Source organism: Haliaeetus leucocephalus, unplaced genomic scaffold (genome assembly GCF_000737465.1).
Source record: "Haliaeetus leucocephalus isolate CR32 unplaced genomic scaffold, Haliaeetus_leucocephalus-4.0 Scaffold646, whole genome shotgun sequence".
In the NCBI taxonomy this organism is placed as follows: Eukaryota; Metazoa; Chordata; class Aves; order Accipitriformes; family Accipitridae; genus Haliaeetus; species Haliaeetus leucocephalus.
Genome location: NW_010973082.1, coordinates 2739490 through 2749985, shown reverse-complemented (window position 1 = coordinate 2749985; position 10496 = coordinate 2739490).

Below are 10496 nucleotides of genomic sequence, written 5' to 3'. Positions count from 1 at the left end.
GCCTTGCACTAAACCCCAGGACGGACGATTGCTCCTCTGTCTTGTAGAGCGTTAAGGGAGCTGGAAACTTGAACTCCGAGCGGTGGCGCGGGTACAATCCATGGCTAAGAGCACCAAGACACCCCATCACGTCCCCAAGGGCAGCGAGACACCCCATAAGGTCCTTTGGTTGACACGGCCAGTTTGCCACCCTATTTCCCCTTTATTTCCCCCGTCACATCAGCCACTGTCACCTGCAATTCCCAAACCCCAGACGCAGCTCTCCAGATTTACATCACTTGAGGATTTGTTCCACGTGGAGCACTTCTGAGTGGCTCCTGTCTCCCTCAGTGGCTCCTGCACTTACAGTTGTGATTTTTTCCCCTCTTTCATATGGTCATTGAACTCCTGTTATCTCCCTGAATTAATATTAATGGCTTCCTTTAAGCTTCCCCTTTAGCCCTCACTCCTTCCAACAACTTTTTGATGATTTCGATTCTCCCAGACTCCTTTCTTCCGCCGTCCTCACGCTGCTTGCCTGCCTCTAATCCGCAGCGTTTCCCTGAGATAGCATCGGTGGCACTTGCTGCGCGGGTGACCCGTACGGGCTGCGTACAGGGGACACGGAGCACGGCGGGTTTGAGCGATGCCCTCAGGACTGGGATGAGGGGCTGGGAGCGATGCGGGGACAACACTGGGGCCATGTCAGGGCACCCACTGTGGGTGCAAGGACCAGATCTGAAGCCAGCTTGGCCGAGTCACATCTGCCCAGGCTTTGGCCCTACGCAGCTAAATAGAGGGAGATTAAATTGCTTGGCAGATAGCCAGACTCTATCTACGCTTGTCTTTAATGTGGAAGAAGTGGTGCTTCACATTAAAGTTGGGGGGAGAGGAGGAGAAATTCTTTTGTCTGCATTTCTTAATAGGTGAGACAAGTATGAAAAGGCAAAAGCAGTTCATCCCATAGTGTGCCAGCCGTCAGGACACCAGAGTTTGAAACTAAACATCACGCAAAAGAAAGGGCAGGAGGAACCACTGACTACGAGCCCAGCTTTCCCCCCAAGAGCTTCCGCTACTGCCACATCTCATTGTATTTTTTTCTTACATGATCTCTGTGTCTGAGGTTGAGAAGGCCACTCATGGACACCTCTTCATGGCAGCTTTTCTAGACTTTTAGTAAGTGAAGATAAACCCAAGTGTTTTTTTGGGGGGGGTGGTTGCAACAAAACAGCAAAGCTGCTACTTTTGCATGGCACAGGGGTCAGGAGCTGCTGCCACAGGAGGAGACACCAAGTGATGGAAGCTGTTCCCTTTCCCTCTACCCCTCCCAATTACTGCAAAAATATTGCAATCAGATGGGGAAATCATCTTAAGCAGGTTGTTCTGCCCCATAATAAAGTCTGCTGAGGCCTTTCCAATCATGGAGGGGTCTCTGTGTTGCACGGACTCTGCCTGCATTTCTCAGCAGCCCAGAGGTACATGGGGACAGATGCTGTGGTGGGGCCTGACCTGCTCCTGTTTTCAAGCCCTTCCCATCTCCCTCAAAATGTGCTCAGCCCATGGACCACTTACACAGCATCTCACAGAGAGCAAGATGGTACCCAAATGATTTTTTTGTGGGTTTTTGTTTGGGTTTTTTGTTGTTTTGGGGTTTTTTGGTTGGTTTTTTTTTAAGCATCGAGCAATACCCAAGCATGTGCAAATCAGAACTTCTGCAAAATGCTGCTTCACGCCAACTTTCTGGGATGGAAACCGAGGATACTGACATGTTTGGTCCCAATTTACTGGGCTTAGCAATGCTTTTAACCCCGGCCCCTGCCTGAGCTGCAGCCTGCTCAGCCTTTCACCCTGCCAAGGGCTCTCCGCAGAAGCTCCTGCACAAAAATGCCAAAACAGAGGCCAAGCGAACAGGCTTCAGGGAGGTTTTTCTCCTTGTACAGCCCAAGAGGGATGAGGCGATGCCCATCCAGGTTACTGCATTAGTCCAAATCCATCCTTTCACTGCTCTAAAGCGTTTGCTTAAGGCAGAGCCTTCTCTGGGGTCCAGGATCTCTTTCTTGCATTTTATGAGGTTTTTTCCTAATTATGGAATCTCTTTCAATCTAGACCTCCTTTGATCACAGCTGGTCCCAGAGAGAAGTCGTCTTGTCTGGATCGACTGAGAAAAGAAAGAGATGATAGGCAGGAGTGACCTGCCTGGGATGACTAAGAAAATATGTGGCAAAGCAAAGATTTGAACAAGATTTGCACAGCCACAGCTTTAGAGAAACCACAGGACAAACCTTCTTCCTAGCTTATGATCAATCACCACATCCTTCCAGGCAAACCACATTTCAAATGGCAACTAGAGGTGAGCAATCAGTTAGCACTTTCTGCAGCTATTTTGCTCCCCTGGTACAGACAGAATGAGAAGGGACCATTTCTGGTGTAATCTGAGCATCCCAAGGGAATTTCTGAGCCAGGACATGTTACTGGTGCGGGAAAAAGCCATCCCAGTTCACTAGCGTAGAGGAGCCCCCGCTCTGATTCAGCTGACGGATCACAAAGGACTTCCTATAAAACTCGGTTAAATGAGATTTCTTCAGAAAAAGGCTATTTTCAGTGCCACTCTGATTATTTGCCCTCTGTTGTCTTCCATAAAGGATACTGTGAAGTTAATGATCCAGCCGTGGAATTTTAAATAGCTGCTTCATGACTAACAACATGTGCTCCGGATCAGCTCGAGCCTGTATTTACATATTTCCCATGATAAGTCAACATATGGTTCTTGTCTGTAACGTGGAGTTGCTCTCTTCACGTTATTACCTTTTTTTTTTTTACTTCTTTTCACAATTACAGGGGAAAAACCTTTTCTTATAACTATTGTTAGAGAAAGCACTGTACAAATAAGAAGCTATTAGGGTAACTAGATGCCTACTAATTGCTTTATTTTGATTCCCACTCAATCCTGAGCTGGCTTGTCATGCAGGGGCTCGGGGCTGCGATCATGAGCACCGTTGGATGCACAAGGTCAGCTCTCTCCCCATCACGCCACGGGATGGGGTTTCACAATTCTTCTTGACAGCTTGGCACTGGCACTCTTTGGGAAACTTGCACTAGTGGTTTGAATTTCTTCCCTTTTGAATTTGCAGTTTTAAGTATGTAGATAATTTGTACAATTGTTGTTGGGCTTTTTTTTCCCTCTTCCCCCTCTATTTCCCTCCCCACATCAAAGCATCGGTTAATGGCTGGATATAAACATCCTAACTGCTTTCATGGCACGGCTGGAATCGCAGGAATTGGCATTTTCCAAACTCCCATGTTGTTTTCCCCGGTTGCTCCGCTTCCCCAACTCCCCTCCAACGATTCAAGTCCTGAGGCTTCACCTATTTCCTTTGGGAGATTATTCCACATGGAAACAGGCCCTAACCATGAAGAATTTTTTCCTTCAACCCAGTCACAAAGATTATTTCCTTTATTTAATCTCATTACTCCCACTTGAACCAGCCTAAGTAATTCCCATCCTCCCTGGGTATTTACACCCCTCTCATACTTGCAGACAGATACTGTATCCCACCCTTAGTCATCATTTTGCCAAGCTAAACATATGTAACTCTTTTAATCCTTCCTCATAAATCAGTCCAGCCCTTTCATCGTTTTTATTGCTCTTCTCTGAATCCTGTCCAATTTGTTGACATTGTTCTGCTCTTTAGGTGCTCGGAGGATGGATATTCCAGGTGAAATTTCACTGGTTGCGCGTCACAAGGTTAATTAACACAACCTTCCTCTCCGATTACCTGCACGCAGTTTGCAGGACTGAGGCTTGGTGCTGCAACCTCTACTGATAGGAAAAAGGACCCGCTGGTATCACTTGAGCTAACGAACAAGTGGTCCTGGGGTCAAGCCTCCGTAAACCTCCGTTATAACCAGTTTGAGGAGGCTTGGTGCTCATTTCATCCCACGGAGGTCACACGTGTGACACGACCGTCGGAGGGTGATCCTGCAGACGGGGCTGCATTAGGGGATGGATTTTGCTCAGCAACATTTGATGCTCCAGAGAGGCCAGGCAAGAGTTTGGACCCACCTAAACCCTACTGGGGGCAAATCTGGGCAGTGCAAGTGTGTGCAGGGTCAACCCCATTGCATCCCATCCCATCCCATCCACCAGCAAGTCCTGCACATCGCACACGAAGGTGCTGCCACGGAGCCTGCAAGTCCAAACGTGCAACCACGTTGTGGCTCACAGCTGCGAGCAGAGCATTGAGAAATAACCAGTATTCCCGTAAAAACGCGCCATAAACTCAATGCAACAAAGTGTGCACTCATGCCTGTGCTGTGTACGGAGAGCTGAGGGGCCCATCTGCCTAAATCAGGGAGCGACTGCTGCATTTCGGGGCCAAATAAAAGGAGTAACGAGCCCTGCACAGCTTCAGTGTGAAACAGGGGAGATGTTGGGCTGACACAGGGGTTGCTCCGGATTCACACTGGTTTAACCAGCACTTAGTAATTATTCTGTTCAAAGCATGAGTCTCCTGTGGAAGGAATTATTAGCACAGCGTAAACCCTGCTGACATCCGTACGGTGTTTAACGTTATTTATGGGTTACTTGTATTCCATTAACAGCGACTCTGGGGTTTGGCATGGGGGCATCGCTTGTGGGGCAGAGGCTTCCCTTGGGCGAGGGGAGGCAGCCCGAGAGCCTCCGCTTATTTTCCTCTTCTCCGGCCACACAGCCGGTATCCCCGCTCTCCTCTCCTGCTGCTCCCCAGCAGCAGTTCCCAGTATGACTGGTTGGGGACAGATGGCTTTGTCCCCTTTTCCCCCTGCAGACCTCGCTGGCGCAGAGCGGCGGGTGTCTGCTCCCCAGCTGCGATCACCCCAACTGAAATCAGGGAATAGGGGAAAATCAGTTCACAGCCACTGGCTCAGAGACACTGTTGGGTTTTTGGGGGTTTTTTTTTGGTTTGTTTGGGTTTTTTTTAGAAAGAGTCCATGCCGTGTTTGGCACCAAAACCTAATTTGCTGATTACAGCTTTGCATGGGGCTCAGGCAGAGGCACACCATCGAGGAGCCCCGTCCCCCTGACGCACCATCAGGAGGTGCGATCTTGCCCGGTTTATGGTCCCATTGCCTGTTACCCCTCTTGATGAGGACCTGCACCCAAGGTCCTTCATGCTACGAAGCCCCAAGGCTTTCTGCTGTAAAGCCAGTCAAAATCAGCACAAAGTTAATTCTCCTTGGTTCTCAGTGATGCCACCATTCATAACAAATAGTCCGTGATAATAAATACCTCAGTGAGATCAAAAGATTCTTAAACAGCCTTAATAATAAATAAATAAAAAATCAGGAAAGTGCAATTTGGTTCTGTTCTTCACCACTTTTCTTCTCACCTCTTTGCAGAAGGTGACGACTACGTAACTGTTACATTTCAAAGATCCACATCCCATTGTACGTGGAAAGGCAGGCTGAGTGCTTTGTGTTTTCCTTAGTCTTGTCCAGCAGTTGTCCCGCTAACCAGCCTCCTGCCAAGGGAAAGGGATTTCTCCCTTCGCCTGCTGACAGCATTTTCGCTTTGAAAGCGAGAGCTGACTGCTGCTTAATTAGTGCTGTCATGAGCTGGTCACGAAGGGTTGGGAGTCTCGCGAAGGAGCTCGGCTTCGCGGCTGGCACGTCCTGGGGATGCGAATCCAGCACAGCCTCAGCTGCTACTGCCGGCAGCTCCTGGGGATTCTCCTAATGGCCCGATTTAAACCATGAAACACGTCTCAGAAGCCTTGCAAATAAACGCAGTGCTCTTTATAGAAAGCGTGGAGATTGATATGTTATAAAAGAGAGTTTCCTTTCAGACCCCAGGTATCCCGAGGTGCTTTAAAAAAATAATGTTCGGGGCCTGCCAGCTCGGATTTTGCCGTTGCAATTCTGCTCATGAAGCCGCTCGCCCAAATACTACTCAACCACACCAAAAAAATCATTACGCGCTGAAGAATACATATCGCCTATTTGCAGAGGAACGTGTGAAATTATTACTATCGCTAGTATTTGTGTTTATTACAAAAGCACCTAAAGAGTCCCGGGCCAGTTGTTGCACCACGGTATGTGCTACACAAACCAGAGAAAATGATGGGGCTATAAAAACGACAGCAGTGTCACCTCCTGGCCTGTCCTCCATCACCATCCTATTTCACCCATAAAGTACAATATTCTACCAGCCAGCACACCTTTCACAACCAGACAAGTACTTTGTAAAATTCCTACTTTTTTTTTTTCTCTTAAATGATATTTTATCTCAAAAGTATTAGCAGCAAATAAAGATGGAGACTTTTTGACCAGACTACGTTGCAGTCAGCATCTCTCCATCTCCATTAGTGCAGATTCCCATCTGATTGCTGGGCTTACAAACATACATATTTTCCTTTGCGTGTTGGTTTGAATCCACACAAAATACAGGATAAATTTCCTTTGAAGAAAGTGGGAAAGCAGTATGGCAACAAGCCTAGGTAGGTATCGAGTTACTTTCTGTAATTCATATTTTCTCTAATGAGAGGCTTGCAAGAAAGATATTCCTCTGGTCACTCTTCAAGTCAGACAGGTATAACAACCAGTACACCAGACAGGTATATGTAATCTAGAGATGGCTTTGAACCAGCTCCCAGGATACGAGCACTCCTGAACTTTAAAGGTATTTAGATCCAAATCTGGATCCATGCTTTGTGGTTGACCATTTATCCCACTCCCCCACCACATTATGTATATATTTTATTTTTTTTTCCAACAATGACCCAGATCAAAACCTGAGATCTTAACAACTTTTGACTTCAAGGCAGTTGTTGGCATCTCAGTTTTCTGACTTACGTTTGTAAAAATGAGAGGACTTACACAAATGTTCCTAGCATATGACTTGCAGCGTTTTTCTGAAAATATTACTCCATTTTGCAGATTAGCCCAGCTCAAAAGAGTTAGAAAATAAAAGAAAACACAGGAATACAGTAGGAACACATGTAGTAGATATAATAGCTTGTGTGAGTCCTGTGCCAGAGCACTTTATCAAATCCTTTTTTTTTCTGCTAGGATCAGCACAGTAACTTCCTAGTGCTTGAGACAACCTCCAATATGAGACTGGAGATGAGACAAGGATCCTGAACAAATACAGGTTTCCCTGACATTAGCTTGATACCTTCCTGGGAAAATCAGAATTTCAATGAATTTCTCAAGAGGTTTTCAGGCCAGGAGGGAAGGCAATAAAGATACAGAATTCAGGCCAAAGCAGCTACCCAAATGCAGTCCAATAACTTGCAGATCTCAGATGAGAACAACTCTTTTAATCTTTTGATGGCATTTCAGATTTATTACTCTACGGACTGACTGCAGATACTTTGGGTAGGTTCTGCCTGCGTACCTACACCTGCCTGCGCTGGCCACGTCATGGGTTTCTGCTCCTTGGCTGAATAAACTTGCAAATATCCCGCCCTGAACATTTCTATGAATTAAAACAATTAGTTCCCATGAATTCATCGTGGATGCAACTTTGAAGTTTTCCTTCTGTGAGCATCAGGGTCATTAAGAGTCATTTGTTGTAGCAATTGCGGGAAAGGAGTCGGGATTCGGAGGGGTAAGGACAGCCGAGGAGTCAAGGTGTAATCTGTAAACCTGATAATCAGCTCAGAAGAAAGCATCCCACAGGATTTCGTGGCATCACTTGTGATGTTTTCACCATGGGTATGTATTACAAGAGTGGACAACGGGATCTCTAAAATCTTTTAGGTCTTTTATCTCTACAGTTACATTTTCAAAAGGCTTTGAAAATACAAGACCTTCCACTAATTTTCTCTCTCAATGGCAGAAGCACCCATGAAACTACAAGCTAAATTTGGCTCTTGAGCTAAATGTGGTGGCTCCCACAACCTGGAAAGCCTAGGCTGTGCTAACAGGGAAAAAAAAATTCTTGGAAGAGGAACTTTTCCTTCTTTTGAAGTCAGAATGGATTTGCAAGGGTCTTATGTGATGAGGGGACAGTTTTAAGTAGAGGGGTATGTGTATAATTTTAACCATGTAAATAGTCCTTTGCAGCCTGGAAATCTTCAGACTTTTCAAGGCTTTAAGAAGTTGGCACTGCATACTTGTTAAAATCAGTTTAACCACTTGCCAAGAGGTTTAAAGAAAGACGACACCTATTTTGCATGAATAGTAATATTACTCTGATGACTTTAGTTATACTAATGGGAGAGCTTAAAGAATATGCTCCTGCCCATGATGGATTTTTTAAGGCAAATAATAAGGTTCTGGAGGGTGTAACCTAAAATAGACATTTCATAAAAGATTCATCCTTGAACAAAAATGTCATGAAAGCATGAAATGAAAAATAGACGACAATCAGAATTCCTCTTGAAGTGCTTTGTAGTAATTATTTTAAGAAATCCTCACAAAAGACTCTTTTCAATTGCAGAATAGCAAGTGAGGTCTGTATGGTTCAAGGCTAAATAATTTCTGCAATGGAAAAAACCAGCTTCAGTTCTGATGTCAGGTATTTTAAATGGGCACGAGCTTCAATTATTGCTTTCTTTTCCCCAGCTTCTGTGGGACATGAATTGCCCACAGATAAACCCCCTGCTCTGCAAAGTGATGACCAACATCATTTGCAGCTCTAATGCTCCTGATTCCACAGTGACACTGAGTATCCCAGCCTTTGGATGAGGCTCAGGGGGCTTGTGGCACCACATACAAGGCTGGAGACCCCTCTTTGCCAGTCCCCAACTGGTCCAGTCATGCTGGTGGATGAAGCCTGCTCCTCGGTGACTTAGAGTAGACCACGTTGGGAAGGTTGGACCCTTTCCTCTCTCATATCTCCTTTGTGTTCCGCTTGCACCCTGCAGACCCCACAACCAGCTCTTTGCTCTTCCAGCACATTGCTGGAGGGTGAGAGGAGGCCACAGAGGAGGAAAAGTGCTACACTTCCAGCTCTCGTCCTCCTCATTGATGCAAGGAGGAGGCTACGAAAGCAGCTCTGGAGAGGGGTGTCATGGAGAGAAAGATGGGACCAGCGCAGGTGCTTAAGAGCCAAGCACGGATGGCTAGACACCATGATAGTATCTAACGTCTGTGATCAGATGAGTATCTAATGACAGCACTACTGATACTATCTTTTGATATCACCTTGAATTACTACTGCAGTGGAAGCATATCACCACCATTGCGGTGGCAGATCTGCTCTGGATGAAGACATTCTCCTATGACAGAATAGCACTTTTAAGTCATTCAAATTGTAAATACGGTCTGGACAGCATCAGCAACCGGAGAATCAGCCAGGATTCATCCCATATCAGAAAAGTACTGCTGACCCATACCACCATGAGGCAGTTACACACCGCTTTCCCACCTCAGGTCTTAGCGGCAGCCCAAGTGGAAGCTGGTGGGAGCAATATGTCTACGAGAGAACCCTCAAGCAGCTCCAGAAGCCCAACTGCCAGCAGAGCCTACTGCACTTCCCCTTGGAAACAGACCCATTCCTGCCTGTTTGAGGTTTCTTGTAGCGATGCCCAAGCAGCACCAACGGGCGAGAATCAGTCAGTAAACCCGCTGGCACGTTAGCGAGCGCTCCCCAGCGCCTCGACGTGCAGGGTCCTGCTCGGCGGAGAACGACGGCGAAGGGCAGAGCGAGCCAGGCTTGGCTGCCGACATCTCCCACCCATCCTTCCCCATCACCCAGGGCTGTTTCACACTGTCTGAGCTCACCACGCTTTCATCTCTTGATTTTTCCCTTCTCATGTCTCGTGCAGGAAAAGGCATTCCCGAGCTGCCAAAACCCAGCCTTGCTCTGCCGGCGGGTGCTGGATGAGACCTCTGCACCGCGGGGAGCAAGCACAGACCTCGGGTGCAGCCACGATTTCCCAGCTCCGCAGCAGGGAAGAATTCCCATTCCGGAGCGCACCCATGTTCTGCTGAGTATCGAGACATGTTGGGTCCCAGCAAACAGCCGTTCCCCTCTGTTGGGGGGTACAGGATCGGTCCCCGGGGAGAAGAGGAGCAGGCAGAGCAAGACAAAGGGTTGACATTGCTTATTGTATATACAAATGTTGGTGTTTTTTAATGTATGCAGCTTCACTTCAAGACTATGCTGTGCCCATCTTGCCCAGAAGAGCCAGGCTTTCTCCCCAGCATCCCCGAAACGCGGGTGACAGGGATGTCATTCTTCACTTGAACAATAGCGACTTGTTCACAGCTCGATACCAGGCTGGTAAAACTCTGAATTTTCAAGTGTGTTTGAGTTGAGGCTTAGCTAAACAAAACTCATTTTCTAAGGCAGACTGAGGGATTCTCACAAGCTGTATGCCTCTACAGCCCCCGCTCAGACCTGCTCCCTGCCGTCCTTCACCTCAGCATCCTTTCCCCCCTCTCTTCTTGTTTATGCTGTTCGCCCCTTTGGCAATTCTAATTTTACACTGAAAATCCTCCTGGTCCTTCTTAAACCAAGGGCTGACCCGTGTTTAGGACTCCGGTGTTTGAAGCAGAACCTATTCCCCACCAGAAGATTTTAATTTTAA